This window comes from Scyliorhinus torazame, chromosome 14, assembly GCF_047496885.1.
Source record: "Scyliorhinus torazame isolate Kashiwa2021f chromosome 14, sScyTor2.1, whole genome shotgun sequence".
Classification (NCBI taxonomy): domain Eukaryota; kingdom Metazoa; phylum Chordata; class Chondrichthyes; order Carcharhiniformes; family Scyliorhinidae; genus Scyliorhinus; species Scyliorhinus torazame.
Genome location: NC_092720.1, coordinates 206268103 through 206283530, shown reverse-complemented (window position 1 = coordinate 206283530; position 15428 = coordinate 206268103). Strand labels below are relative to the sequence as shown.

The following is a 15428-nucleotide window of genomic DNA, read 5'->3' as shown; positions in this document are numbered from 1 at the left end:
TGAAATTTAAATCTGCTCCCAATTCCTGTTCTTCTGAATAGACATTTGCAAGCGAACTGGACAGAGGAATCAGAAGGCGTTTGGTTTGCAATGGGTGGGGATTATGTAGTGGATTCTTTTAAGAACCCCGACTGACGGGTAACTAAACATGGGGAGAAATACCATGATGTATTCTCAGGATGCATCTCATGGCAAGCCTACAAATGGAAAGGGATCAGAGAATGCCCCGCGCAGAGGATGGGCTCATATTAGCATAGCAAGAGAAGGATCAACAGCATTTCAAGTTGTAAATTGGAAAACCTTTAAAGATGGTTAAGCTTTTAAGAGTGCACAGGCGCGGAATCCTTCTCATCACCTGGTACACTTCCAATCTGCATTGTGTTCAAGGGAGGATAAAAACGAAACAGGGCAAAAATCGTCGTTGCACCAGACACGGCGGGATGGATTAAAATTGCACCGAGGATTTCTCAGCGCATTTTACCGCTCACACTCGTTGAAATGTGTTAACGTTTCGTACGGTCCCTCATTGGGGATTGATGTCTCAATATTCCCGTAACAATTGTCCTGCGTGTCAAATCGCTTCCAACAAACCAAATACTGCAGAATTAGAAAAAAAAACATTCGAATATCATGGGTCTTTTTTTACCATTATTTATAGTGTACAATGGGTCATAGATCAGGTAAAATCGCCCTTCTGTACCATAGAATACTGACAGGTCTCTGACCTGAATTTAACTCAATTGAAGCCCAATGTTTCGAATGCAGCATAGATTGCAGACTGCCGGTTTGACCTTCCGCCCAAGGCCAGCTTCACCCACAATAGGTTTTCACGTTATTTTGCCACCTTGCGTCACTGGGATTGGCGTGTGCACTCTCGGGTCTCCGAGGTTTGGAGGGCATGCTGGTGCTCAAGTTTATTGAGGCATATTCTACGCCATCTAGGTTGCTGATTACTCTGTCCGTCCTTCTCGCTTGCTGTACATTCAACTGGGTGTAATTCAGAGAATCCTCCTCAGCAATATGATTAAGCTCCTAAAAGGATTAAAATGTTACCGTCACCAAAAAAAGGAATTCCCACAACGTCGAGTGTGCTCTGCGCTCTCTTCCATATATTGACAATATATTATAGTCACTTGATTCAATTCATACCATACAGATCGTCGGATTGTTGTCACTCCCCGAAATAGTTTTACACTCATTTCTCGTTTACTTGTGCCAAATGGCTACAAGAGCAGATCAGAGCCCGGGGATTCCGCGGAGAGTTCCTCGCCTCATGATTCGCCAAAGACTGTCCACCATCAGCAAGGTGCAAATCAGGGTTGTGACGGAATATTTCCCAATTGGCTAAATGACTGCATTTCAACAAACCACAAGAAGATCGACACCGTCCGGAAGCCGAATGATTAGCATCCCATAAACCATTCATTTCCTGGACGCTACCCCCACCCACCTACCCGCCCACGCCACCCCCTCCAACCGATGCACAAAGGCAGTAGTATGTATCATTCACAAGATGCACGACGGAAATTCACCAATGCTCCATCGCCGGCAACTTCCAAACCCACAAAGTCTACCGTCTAGAAGGACAAGGGAAGCAGATACATGGAATCTCACCACCTCCAATTTCCCTCCCAAGTCACCCATTTTTATGACCTGGAACTGCATCGACGTCCCTTTACTGTCGCTCGGTCAAAATCGTGGAATTCCCTCCTTAACGGTCCTGTGCGAATACCTACATCTCAGGAACTGGGTAGTTCAAGAGGTCAGCTCACCACCACCTTCTATAGGGCAATTAGGGATGAGTAACAAAAACTGGTCTCAACAGAAATGCCCTCATTCCGTGAAATATTTTTAAAAAGTAATGAAGATGCTATTTAGGCATAGGACGGTTCCTCGCCTTCTATGAGATCTGTCAAAAGGTCACAATGACACAAGTATGCTGTCAAACAAAGTGTTTGCAAGGGACAAGAAACCAATTCCGCATACAACACCCCATTCATAAATTATTATAAGTGCTATGGGGATAAATCCATTTTTTCCTTTCCGAAGATATCAGATGCAAGGAATAGTTTCCCTTTGCGAAGCACTGGGGCATTAAGTAACATGCTAAAAGTCACGTTTCCTTGTTTCTGTACAAGGGTAATATCAGAAGCCTCAATAGATTATTATAACCCCGGGAACCTAAGATTGTGTCTGAACCACTTATCAATTTCTCCGTAAAGCGTCTGATAGTTCTTACTTGTGCCGTTGTCTTTACATCGCTGGAATCTGTGGTAATAAAAATATAGCACAATTATGTAAAATGCAATAAAGTAAGTTTGTCATGTAACTGAACTCTATGTTCCTGTTTAGTAGTATGAAGGACGGATCTCGTCTCAGATCGCATTTAAATAAAGAACGACAATCGAAGTCGTTTCCGTTCCCAATAAATTCTACGCAACAAAACAAAGAGGAAATAGGAAATCAACTCTCTTCTTCCGTCCCAATGATCGCGTTTATATCGTGGTAATACCATTCAAAATGTGTGAGTGTTTAATGTTCAGCCCTGCACTGCTTCTCAGTAACATCATCGTAATTTCAAAGTCTGAACAAAATGTTTTTCTCACTCTCCAACAATCCTTATTCATTGTCGTTCTGCTTTTTGTCAAGGCACAACTGAAATGTTTGAAGTTTAAAGCGGAGGGATTGTGCATAACACTTAATCCGGTCGTTTTGTGAAGAGATATCGTGTGCGATATGGGAGCCTATGCAAGGTGGCGGAGGAGGGGAAATCAAGGTCTAATGTAAAAGACAGAAAGGGAAATAAAAAAACGCTGATAGGCAGAGAAAGCAAGGGCCTAATTCAAACCGAGCCACAGTGGAAATAATGGGAATGGGACAAGCAACGTTAAAGAGAAAAGTTTTAAGGTTTTGTGCAAAACCGCAAGGAGCATTTGCAATTTGGGTGGGGTTACTGGGTTATGGGGATAGGGTGGAGGTGTTGACTTTGGGTAGGGTGCTCTTTCCAAGGGCCGGTGCAGACTCGATGGGCCGAATGCCCTCCTTCTGCACTGTAAATTCAATGTTAATTCTATGAAAAATTGATCGCGCGATAAAGGTAAACGGGCATGCTTTCATCGGGATTACGCAGACATGGATGCAGGGTGAGCAGGGATGGGAATTGGTCATTCAAGGGTATTCAGCATTCCGGAAGGGCACACAAATGGAAAAGGTGGTGGAGTTGTATTGCTAGTTAAAGAGAAATTCAACACAATAGATAGGAAATATATTAACTATGACAATGTGGATTATGTATGGGTGGAGCTGAGAAACAAAAAGAGGCAAAAACATTAGTAGGGGTTGTATATATACCCAAAACTGTCCTGGTGATGTTAGGAATGACATTAAACAGGAAATTAGAGACACGTGCAATAAAGGAATGTCAACAATTGTGATTGATTTTGAGCTGTTTGTAGATTGAGCAAATCAAATCAGCCACAATGTCGCAGAGAAGGAATTCTTCGAGTGTATACAAGATGGCTTCCTTGATCAATACATTGAGAAAACAACTCGAGAACAGGCCATTCTAGACGAGTTACTTTGTAATGAGAAAATAATAATGTGGAATATAGTTGAGAACGTCCCTTGAGATGAGTGACCATAACATGATAGATTTTTTCATCAAGGTGGAGAGTGACATAGTTGATTCTGAAATCAGTGTCCTGAATCCAAATCAAGGAAGCTACGATGATATGAGGTACGAGTTATCTATGATAGATTGGGAAACATTACTTAAAGGGATGACGTTAGATCGGCAATGGCAAAATTTCAAGGCGCACAATTGTTTATTCCTGTCTGGCACAAAAGTAAAAGTGGAAGGATGGCGAACCCATGGCGTACAATGGAAATTAATGCTAGCATTAGATCCGAGAAGAAGTATACAAATTGGCCAAATAAAACAACAGATCTGACGATTAGGAGCAGTTTAAATTCAGCAAAGGACGACCAAGGGATTGGTTAAGAAGAGGAAAATAGAGTACAAAAGTAAGACTTCAGGGTATATAAAAACTGACTCTTAACGTTTATATAGGTATGGGAAGAGAAAAAGAATTGTGAAGCCAAATTCAGGCCTCTTCCAGTCCGAAACAGTGGAATGTATAATGGCCAACAAAGGAATGGTTGCGAGAAATGTTGGGGAACACAGGGTTTAGTGATAGGGAGGAACTGGCGGAGATCAGTATTATTAGAAAAATGGTATATGGGAAATTGATGGGATTAACATAGAACATAGAACATACAGTGCAGAAGGAGGCCATTCGGCCCATCGAGTCTACACCGTCCCACTTAAGCCCTCACTTCCCCTATCCCTGTAACCCAATAACTCGTCCTAAACATTTTGGAAGCTAACGTCAATTTAGCATGGCCAATTCACCTACACTGCACGTCTTTGGAATGTGGGAGGAAACCGGAGCACCCGGAGAAAACCCACGCCGGCACGGGGAGAATGTGCAGACTCCGCACAGACAGTGACCCAGCAGCGAATCGAACCTGGGACCCTGACGCTGTGAAGCCCCGGTGCTAACCACTGTGCTACGGTGCTGCACAATAAAACGGCCAATAAATCCCCAGGGCCTGATAATATACAGCCCAGAGTACTTAAGGAAGTGTCCTTAGAAATATTGGGCGCATTAGTGGTCAGCTGCCAACGTTCTATAGACTATGGAACACTTCCTACAAATTGTAGTGTAGATAATGTAACCGCATTATTTTTAAAAGCATGTAGAGAGAAATCAGTGAATTATAGACCAGTGAGCCTGATGTACGTAAGGGGAATTCAAGAATCTATTATCACGGATTAGATAGCAGAGCACTTGGATACAGTGACAGGATCAGACAGAGTCAGCATGGATTTGCAGAATAGAAATCATGCTTGACAAATCTATTGAAGTTATTCGAGGATGTAACTGGGAGAGTTGATGAAGGTGGGCCAGGAGATGAGGTTTATTTGAAATTCCGGAAGGCTTTCGACACAGTCTCACATAATAGATTAGTGTGTAGAATTAAAGCACTTGGGATTAGGGGTAGTTTATTGAGATGGATAGAAACATGGCTGGCAGACAGGAAACAAAGAACAGGAATAAACGGGTATTTTTCCAACTGGCAGGTAGTGACTAGTGGATTACCGCAAGGGTTGGTGCTGGGTCACCAACTGTCCACAATATATATTGACGACTTAGATGGTGGAACTAAATGCAATGTCCACACGTTTGCAGATGGCACAAATCTGGATGGGAGGATGAGCTGTGAGGTGGATGCAGGGATCCTTCGATGTGGTTTGGGCAAGTTGCCTGAGTGGGCAAATCAATGTCAGATGCAGTATAATTTGGATAAATGTGAGGGCATCCAGTTTGGTAGTAAAACGGGAAGGCAGATTATTATCTGAATGTTCATAAATTAGGAGAGGGGAAAGTATAACGAGACCTGGGTGTCCTCGTACACAAGTTGCTGAAGGCACTCATGCACGTGCAGCTGACGGTAAAGAAGGCAAATCGTATGTTGGCGTTCATCGCAAGATGATTTGAGTTACAGGAGAAGGGATGGCTATCTGCAGTCATACCAGACCTCGGTCAGGCAGTTTTGGCCTCCTTATCTCAGGAAGGATATTATTGGTACAGTCGGAGTGCAGAGCAGGTTTATCAGACTGATTCCTGGGATGGCAGGACTGACGTACGAGGGAGCTGGAGTCAGCTCGGATTATATTCGCTGGAGTTCAGAGGAATAGGGGTTGGTGGAAGTCTAATAGAAACACAGAAAATCCTAACAGGACTAGACAGGGTAGATGCAAGAAGGATGTTCACGAAGGTGCGTGCCTCCAGAGCTAGGGGGTCACAGTTTAGGACTGAGAATAGGGGAAGTGCCGTCACCCAGAGAGTGGTGGGCCTGTGGAATTCGTTACCACAGAATGCGGTTGAGTCCAAAACATTGTATCTTTTCAAGAAGAAGTTCGATATGGCACTTGGGGTGAAGGGATATGTGGAAAGGCAGGATCAGGCTATTGATTTGGATGATCTGGCATAGAACATAGAACATAGAACAGTAGAGCACAGTACAGGCCCTTGAGCCCACGATGTTGTGCCGACCATTTATCCTAACCTATGTTCAACCTAACCTACACCCCTTCAATTTACTGCTCTCCATGTCTCTGTGCAAGAGTCGCTTAAATGTCCCTAATGACTCTGACTCCACCACTTCTGCTGGCAGTGAATTCCACGCACCCACACTCTCTGTGTAAAGAACCTACCTCTGACGTCTCCCCTATCCCTTCTTCCAATCACCTTAAAATTATGCCCCCTCGTGACAGCCATTTCCGCCCTGGGGAAAAGTCTCTGGCTATCCACTCTATCCATGCCTCTCATCACATTGTACACCTCTATCAAGTCACCTCTCTTCCTTCTTCACTTCAGTGAGCAAAGCCCTAGCTCCCTCAACCTGTCTTTATAAGACATACCCTCCAGTCCAGGCAGCATTGTGGTAAATCTCCTCTGCAAACTCTCCAAAGAATCCACATCCTTCATATAATGAGGCGACCAGAACTGGACACAATATTCCAAGTTTGATCTAACCAGGATTTTATACAGCTGCAGCAAAACCTCGTGGCTCTTAAAGTCAATTCCCCTGTTAATGAAAGCCAACACACCATACGCCTTCTTAACAACCCTATCAACCTGGGTAGCAACTTTGAGGGATCTATGTATGTGGACCCCAAGATTCCTCTGTTCCTCCACACTTCCAAGAATCCTGCCTTTAACCCTATATTCAGCAATCAAATTCGTGTTTCCAAAATGAATCACTTCGCATTTATCTAGGTTGAACTCCATCTGCCACTTCTCAGCCCAGCCCTGCATCCTGCCAATGTCCTGCTGTAAACTGCAACAGCCCACAACACTATCCACCAAACTTCGTGTCATCAGCAAACTTACTATCCCACCCTTCCACCTCCTCATCCAAATCATTTATAAAAACCACAAAGAGCAGAGGTCCCAGAACAGGTTCATGTGGGACACCACTGGTCACCAGCCTCCAGGCGGAATACTTTCCATCCACTACCACTCCTTGTTTTCTTTTGGCCAGCCAATTCTGTATCCAGACAGCCACATTTCCCTGTATCACATGTTCCCCAACTTTCTGAATGAGGCTACCATGGGGAACCTTATCAGCCTAACTGAAATCCATATACACCACATCCACTGCCTGACCTTCATCAATGTGTCTCGTCACATCTTCAAAGAATTCAATGAGGCTTGTGAAGCATGACCTGCCCCTCACGAAGCCATACTGACTACCTGTAATCAAACTATGTTTTTCTAAATAATCATAAATCCTATCTCTCAGAATCCTTTCCAATATTTTCCTCACCACAGATGTAAGACTGGCTGGTCTGTAATTCCCAGGGATTTCTCTATTCCCTTTCTTGAATAGGGGAACAACATTCGCCTCCCTCCAATCATCCGGTAATACTCGAGTGGAGAGTAAGGATGCAAAAATTGCCGCCAATGGCGCTGCAATCTCCTCTCTCACTTCCCGTATTAAGCTTGGGTATATCCCGTCAGGCCCAGCGGACTTATCTATCCGGATGCTTTTCAAATTTTCCAGCACATCCTCCTTCTTAATATCAACCTGCTTGAGACTATTAACCTGGTTCACGCTGTTCTCATGAGTAACAAGGTCCCTCTCTCCAATGAATACAGAAGCAAAATATTCATTTAGGGCCTCCCCTATCTCCTCAGACTCCCTCCACTATCCCTGATCAGCCCTACTCTCATTCTGATCATCCTCTTATTTGTCACATAAGTGTAGAACGCCTTGGGGTTTTCTCTCATCCTTCCCACCCTGGATTTTTCATGGCCCCTTCTAGCTCTCCTAAGTCCATTTTTGAGTTCCTTCATGGCTACCTTGTAACCCTCTTGAGCCGCATCAGATCCTTGCTTCCTCAACCTTACATAAGCTTCCTTCTTCCGCTTGACTACAATCTTCACTTCACTTGTCATCCAAGGCTCCTTCGCCTTACCATTCCTTCCTCGTCTCAGTGGGACAAAGCTATCTAGCACTCCCAGCAAATAGTCCTTAAACAACCCGCACATCATAGGGAAGTTGAAGTCACCTATGACAACAACTATGTTACTTCTTTGCCCTTTTAAGATCTGCCGGCCAATCTGTTCCTCCATCTCTATGTTGCTATCGGGGGTCTACAGTAAACTCCCAATAAAGTTTTGGCTCCTTTCTTGTTTCTGACAAATCATGTTGAATGATGGAACAGGCCCAAAGGGCTGAATAGCCTCCCCCTGCTCCTTTTTTCAATCTTTCTATGAAATGAAAAGAAAGACTTACAGTTATAGGACGCTTTTCACGACCAGTGGGCATTTCAAAGCGGTGTACAGCCAATGAACCACTTTAACATTATAATATCGGATACACGCCAGTTAATTTTCTCTCAATTTTCCCAACATACAACAAAGTAACAGACACCAAATAATTTGTGCCTTTATATACGTAGGATCCATACATTGCAGAGGGAGGACATTAGCCCATCGAGTCTGCACCGACCATCTGAAAAAACACGTTTCCTAGGCGCAGCCCCCGCATTATCTCCATAAACGTACTTAACACTTTTTGGACACTGAGGGGCAATTTTGGCATGGGCAATCCACCTAACCTGCACACTTTGGGAGGAAACCCACGCAGACAGGGAGAGAATGTGCAACGTCCACAGAGGGAGTTGAACCGGGTCCCTAGCGTTGTGAGGCAGCAGTGCTAACTGGAGTAACAGTGCCAGCCGCGAAATGTAATAATCTATAATGGTTATTATTGTCACATGTAGGCTTACATTATCACTGCAATGAAGTCGCTGTGAAAATCCCCCAGTGGCCACACCCCGGCCCCTGTTCGGGTGCAGTGAGTGAGAATTGAGAATGGCGAATTCACCTAACAAGCATGTCTTGTGGGAGGAAACCGGAACACCCGCAGCGAACCCACGCTGACACGGGGAGAACGTGCAGACTCCGACAGACACTGACCCAAGCCGGGGATCGAATTTGGCGCTGTCAGGCAACAATGCTAAATGTGGATTGAGGGATAAATATTGTTCCTCACACCCGGTGACTTCGAGATAATACCATGGGTTATTTTACTTCCACCAAGTTAGTACTGATGGGGCCTCGGTTCCACCCCTCACCCGAAAGACAGCACATCCAACAGTTCAACGCGTCCTACCGTATTGCACTGGAAGATCCGTCTTGATTTGTGCTCTTGATCCCGAGTGCCCTAACAATGAATCACGGCTGATAGGAAGATGGGAATAACCGCACGTTGTCTTAGAAACCGTTGGCGTGTTGATGCATGCCTTAAATAATTAAGTATTCTTCGGTCGAGGGCACTCATTAAGCATATAATTATTTGAACACGTTAGTAAATAAATAGTCCCGGGTTAAGAAAGACATTGATAGCGTCGTCAGAACAACATTTGATTCAGTATATTTAAATATAATGAAAAGACAAACCTCGTTTACCCCGCACCTCCTGAACTGTCAAAAATACGATGAACATAGCCATTAGCACCAGGGCGCCCAGCAAAATCGGTGTTAAGTCGCTCTCTGTTTCATTAACGAGGCCTACAGTAAACAGGGAGAACCGCGGAGATTTTAATTGATCTAGAAACACGAGTTAGATGTTGGTGTTTCTGTACTCAGAGTAACTGTTCACAACTGCGTGAAAGCAGCTTAATTGTATTCCTGTCAGAACTGTGTTCTATCAGCCTCCTCCCCTCCCCCTCACTCTTTCAGATGTTGGCCTGCATCAAAACCTTCAGAAAACTGAAGTGAGGATGGTGGGACCGTAGCTGAGAGCAATATTCAGAACTTAGCCTTTCACCGTGCCAGCAGGTCGCTGGAGATGTATATTGGGCTAACTTTGAAGGAGACGGGAAATTAAAGACGTTTACTTGACGTGCAATTTAGCTAATTGGAGACCAAGCTCTTATTTAGAGACAGAACCAAGACTTTCAGCAAAGTAGTCACCCACATCCGCACGGGGTTACTGCAGGGCAGAAGCGATGATCACCTACAGCTCACACTCGGTCAGTTTCTTCTGCCTGGCGCGCGATTGGAACACAGTGGGCAGATCTAATATCGGAGCACATGGACGGACAAAATAACACATCCGCAAACTGTTCCGCTGCATCTTACCCCCCCCCCCCCCGCACCCCCCCAGGAAGTTAAATGGTGCGATCTGGTCGCGCACTATTCCCCACCTTCCATTCTCACCAGGCGACATTTTACAACTGAGCGTGATATTATCAAAGTTGGCATAGAAATTTCTGCTGCTTAACCTCTCTTGCATGTCTGATTTTCACATCACTGGAAAGTAAAATTTGCAGTTGTGTGCACTGCTATCGTCCACTTCACACTCCCGCGCAAAACTGTAAGTCCCATCGCTGTGCTAAATTTCGCATTATAATACAATCTTTTACAAAAATATAAATATCTAATTTACAGCATTGGAAATTTTAGGGAGCAATTTCACGACTGCGCAACGTAAAAAAAGCACTGGTGTCTTTGAACAATATTGTCAGAACAGTTAATAAACAGATATACATCTACATATTGCTGCAGGATGTAAGTGCCAGTGACATGGGGCCGCAGAATGCGAAAAGATTCTGCGGAGCACACGTAGCTCCAGGATATTAACAGGAAGTGGAAGGGGTTTTGCTGCTGGGGTCCTGTTTTGAGTCGCAGAACTGTCAAAGGGTTCAACTTGGAGGCCGGAATTCTCCGACCGTTGCGATTTACTTTTCCCCTTCCCCGCCCGGTTTTGTAACGGCTTCAATGGGAAATCCCATTGACAATCGCAGGAGCACAGAATACCGCCGCCAGTGAACGGAGCGCCGCCGAGAAGCACGCGTCTGCGGGACCTGGAATCCAACCCAGTGGCATGGAACGTCAGTACAAGCGGCACACTCATAATGCTGTGAAGGAGGGTCAAAATAGTTGTCAAAAGAGGGTCAAAGTTAAGACACCGAATAAGAACGGCGGCAATATAGAAATACCTTCAGAGTTGGGTGGATGAAAATGCTTTGAGGGGGTTTTGTGAATGTGAGCCGCAATTTATTGGGGAAGATACAGAGATGTGCCGGGTATCATAGAATTTACATTGCAGAAGGAGGCCATTCGGCCCATCGAGTCTTCACCGGCTCTTTGAAAGAGCACCCTACCCAAGGCCACACCTCCACCCTATCCCCATAACACAGTAACCCCACCCAACACTAAGGGCAATTGTGGACACTAAGGGCAATTTTAGCATGACCAATCCACCCAACCTGCACATCTTTAGACTGCGGGCGGAAACCGGAGCACACGGAGGAAACCCACGCACGCGCGGGGAGAACGTGCAGACTCCGTACAGACAGTGAACCAAGCCAATCGAACCTTGGACCCTTGAGCTGTGAAGCAATTGTGATAACCGCCATGCTACCGTGCTGTCCGGTTGCAGAGAGAGTGACAGCAAAACGGGGAAACGAGATCCTCCTGGTCAACAACACCATTTGAGCGAAAGGACAGGTCAGCATCAGGTGCAGCTTAGGATTGGCTGAAGTGGATCAGGATCGGAAAGTGTAAGGCAAGGGGATAATCAAAAACCAGGTGACGTGGTGTTTTACTGGAGTCAGGTTAAAAGGATAGATGTATTTGCAAGAAAGTTAAGAGGAAGAGTTTTGGGCGGTGGGCTGGGGTTGCCCTAGCAAGTGTTGTTTCGAATTCTAGGATTTGCCGCCATTTCTACCTCTGCCATTGCAATATCTCTTCACTCGCCGTTTTCTTTCTAACGTTACCAAACGGCTTGACATTCATTGGATTTTTCATATCTCCCAGTGAAACGTTATCCATACTTCCTCTTTGTAGATACAGACCCCGGGCTCAGGACAGCGTTTTCGTGTGTTCTACATCAGTGAGAAATTGCTCCTAAGCCTTAATCACGTGTACTACTCATCGTTGTTTTAAATGACTACTTACATGTAACAGTCACAGTGCCGTTTTGCCTAATTCCTTCTTTCCGACAGTCACAAGTGCGAGAGTAGATGGCTGAATCTCTCCTGTTTCCTGCATTGTGACAGTCGCTCTCTGTCAAGCCACAGATTTTACTGCATGTTGATTCTTGACCAAAAGCCGACTGGCTTCCTGCTGAGTTTATAAAGGGAAAGAGCTGAACAGAGCACGGCGAATCGGATCTTCAATTTAAAATTAATCTATGTTAAATATGGAGAAGTCGGTTATATGATTTGGGGAAACCTGTCAGTCTCTATTTATTATATTGTTAAACATTCGTCAGTTACAGGTCTATAATATTTAAGTGCAGATAGATGCCTCCGTCACATACTGCCTATATAAAAGCTAGATTTACCATCGACCAAATTTTGCCACGTCCAAGACGGCAGGCGCGGGTATCCACATATTGTATATCACTGGTCAATTGTTTTTCACAATTTACTTGACTGACGAAGTTCGCTCCACGATCTTATCAACCGGCGAAATTCGTCGGGAAAATAAACTATAGAGTTTTCCCTCAAAGTGTCGAATTTTGTTGCCAAAACTAAGCAACCTTAGCGAATAATTTTATTTTGGAGTTAACAACACATTGTTCTCGGGCCTTTGCACGTATTTGCTGAACGTTTCTGGTCAGACTACTGTCATGGAATGATACATTACACCTAAGGATATCATTTCGCCCACCGTGACTGTGTCAGCTGTCTGAACTCTGTGAACGGTTTCCATCATTTTTAAACCTATATTAAATCTTCCCCCGTTGTTCTCTGTCTTGAGATGAGTCATTACAGCTTCTTCGGTCATTCCACAGAGTTGAAGTCCCACCACTTATGGCAGTCCCACCTTCCCACAAAGATCGGCCATGATCTCATTGAATGGTGGAGCAGGCTCGAGGGGCCAGATGGCCTACTCCTGCTCCTAGTTCTTATGTTCTCAGGGGCAAAGGCGGATGGGCGATAATGGTGACCCTTAACATTCCAAAAATGAATAACATCAGGGAACAAAGGTTTAATTGCAGTTCTACTCTGTATCACACCTCTACTCCATCGCCAGATAACGCTCAAACAACATCAAAGCCTCTGAATGGGCCAGTCAGACCTCAGACATTCAACGTTACCAAACGAATGGAGGTCTCCCAGCTTACTCTAGACAGGAGTCAGCCATTTCCAAGGGATGTTCTAAGTCAAAGAGACCCACCCGAGATGGCCCCCAACTCAAGTCATACGATCTGACAAAGAAATACGAACAACGTCAGGCAACTTGCATTAAAACCCCTCCACATCTTTCTTGCCCAACCCAATAAAGCCCCATCGTTACAGTAAAAAACAACACCCTATCCCTAAACCCCAATTAACACATCCCCAATTAACAATATACATAAAGCTCATATTCACAAAATGCTTACGAAGAGCTGAGTAAACCCTCTTACTACTTCCGTTTGCTAATTTCTTCATTAGCCTAGAGACCCCCCCCCCCACCCCACACACAAGAAGATATTTTTAAAACTGTCTCGTTTGCAACGCAACGATAACAATCAAACATCGAACCCAACAGTAACTACAAGCCTCAAACCTGATGAAAAGAAGTAGGATGAGTTAGGCACACTTGGAGTATAGTGTTCAATTCTGGTCGCCACAATACCAGAAGGATGTGGAGGCTTCAGAGAGGGTGCAGAAGAGATTTACCAGGATGTTGCCTGGTATGGAGGGCATTAGCTATGAGGAGAGGTTGAATAAACTCAGGTTCTTCTCACTGGAACGACGGAGGTTGAGGTGCGACCTGATAGAGGTATACAAAATTATGAGGGGCATAGACAGAGTGGATAGTCAGATGCTTTTTCCCAGGGTAGAGGGGTCAATTACTAGGCGGCATTGGTTTATGGTGCGAGGGGCAAGATTTAGAGGAGATGTACGAGGCAAGTTTTTTTACACAGAGGGTAGTGGGTGCCTGGAATTCGCTGCTGGAGGAGGTGGTGGAAGCAGGGACGATAGTGACTTTTAAGGGGCATCTTGACAAATACATGCATAGGATGGGAATAGAGGGATACGGACCCCGGAAGTGCAGAAGATTTTAGTTTAGACTGGTAGCATGGTCGGCACAGGCTTGGAGGGGCGAATGGTCTGTTCCTGTGCTGTACTTTTCTTTGTTCTTTGTTCTTGAGACTCCCAGTGACCAGTAGACGTGTTAAAACAAACATCAACATGTGTTGAGCAGAGTTCAAGTTAAGACACTGAACAAAGGAATGCGCATCTTCTGGCGACCCTTCTTCCCAACAGTCACTCGGAGGCGAGCCGGGCAGATCATGCCAAGTCTAAATCCTTTTGGTATCGGCTCGATTTCACCATGCTAAAAGCAGGTCTTCTTTTGCAAGATCCGCGCTCAGATTCTGGTTAATTCGGATCCCGATGCACCCCGCCCAGCGAAATAAGTGTTCTTTTTTTTAGAAGCTGTGAAACCGGGTGATGATCGTAGGTCGTCGTTCTCCAGCTCGAGGCTGCAGACGCGCGGAGCGATGAGACTACTCTAACTGGGGCGATGGGGGGGGGGGGGGGGCTATGCGAACATACCCTCACCCACCATCTTGTGCAGCATGTCTGCAAAGTAATCAGTAGGGGCTTGTTTCTCTATCCCCTCCGACAGACCCACTGTGCGGCCGTTTTGCCTTCTTGAATGGTTTTCAAGGTCACTTATCTTGGTCTTGGTCATTTTATTCCACTCAACCACTGAGGTTAGGCCCGCCTACAATGCCGTGATCCGTTTGTTATGATTTGTTAGGGCCTTTTCAATACCTTTCGTCGTGGCACCATGTGCCTCAATGGTTTTGCTCATTTTTACAAGCTTCCAAATGATATTGGGCCAGAATCTCATCGATTGACCTTTTTACGTCTATCGCCAGTACGCCGCAATGTTTTTCTAGCTTTCTTTCCAAGTCATTTGCAGCCGAGATCGTCGGCCGTCATCAGCTGGGAATAGGGCGGAAGTGAGCTGAGGCAGGTTGCTGTTTCGGAGGATCGGTGCAGACTCGATGGATCAAATGGCGTCCATCTGCACTGTAGGAATTCTCTTGTCCTATGGTTCTAAAGGTTGCACGTTTGGCTTCTACATGGGTGAATCCCACAAACTAACCTTACAGGTGTCCCAGTCCAAACACACCGGATGATAAATGTCCGTAAGTATGTTATGGACGTGTATTGGATGAAAGACTGCCTTGTGGCTATCCTGCATTGTTTAAACTCAACTGCTAGTCTTTATGACAAGAAGGTGTTTGTTATTATTGCGAACGAAATATCTCCTTTCTCAGAAAGGGTGCAGTACGTTTATCCCTTTCAGCAGCAGTGCGGGGATGAATGCTAACGG

The 15428-nt window shown here is 45.1% G+C and overlaps 1 long non-coding RNA gene across 1 annotated transcript; it reads right to left on the bottom strand.

Annotated features, from left to right (window-relative positions):
- Positions 1 to 2241: 2241 nt before the first annotated feature.
- Positions 2242 to 12192, bottom strand: LOC140389417 (uncharacterized). The gene is made up of 3 exons (XR_011934389.1): positions 12042 to 12192; positions 9537 to 9647; positions 2242 to 2268 (listed from the first exon to the last, which is right to left on the bottom strand). It is a non-coding gene; the product is annotated as an uncharacterized lncRNA (long non-coding RNA).
- Positions 12193 to 15428: the final 3236 nt, after the last annotated feature.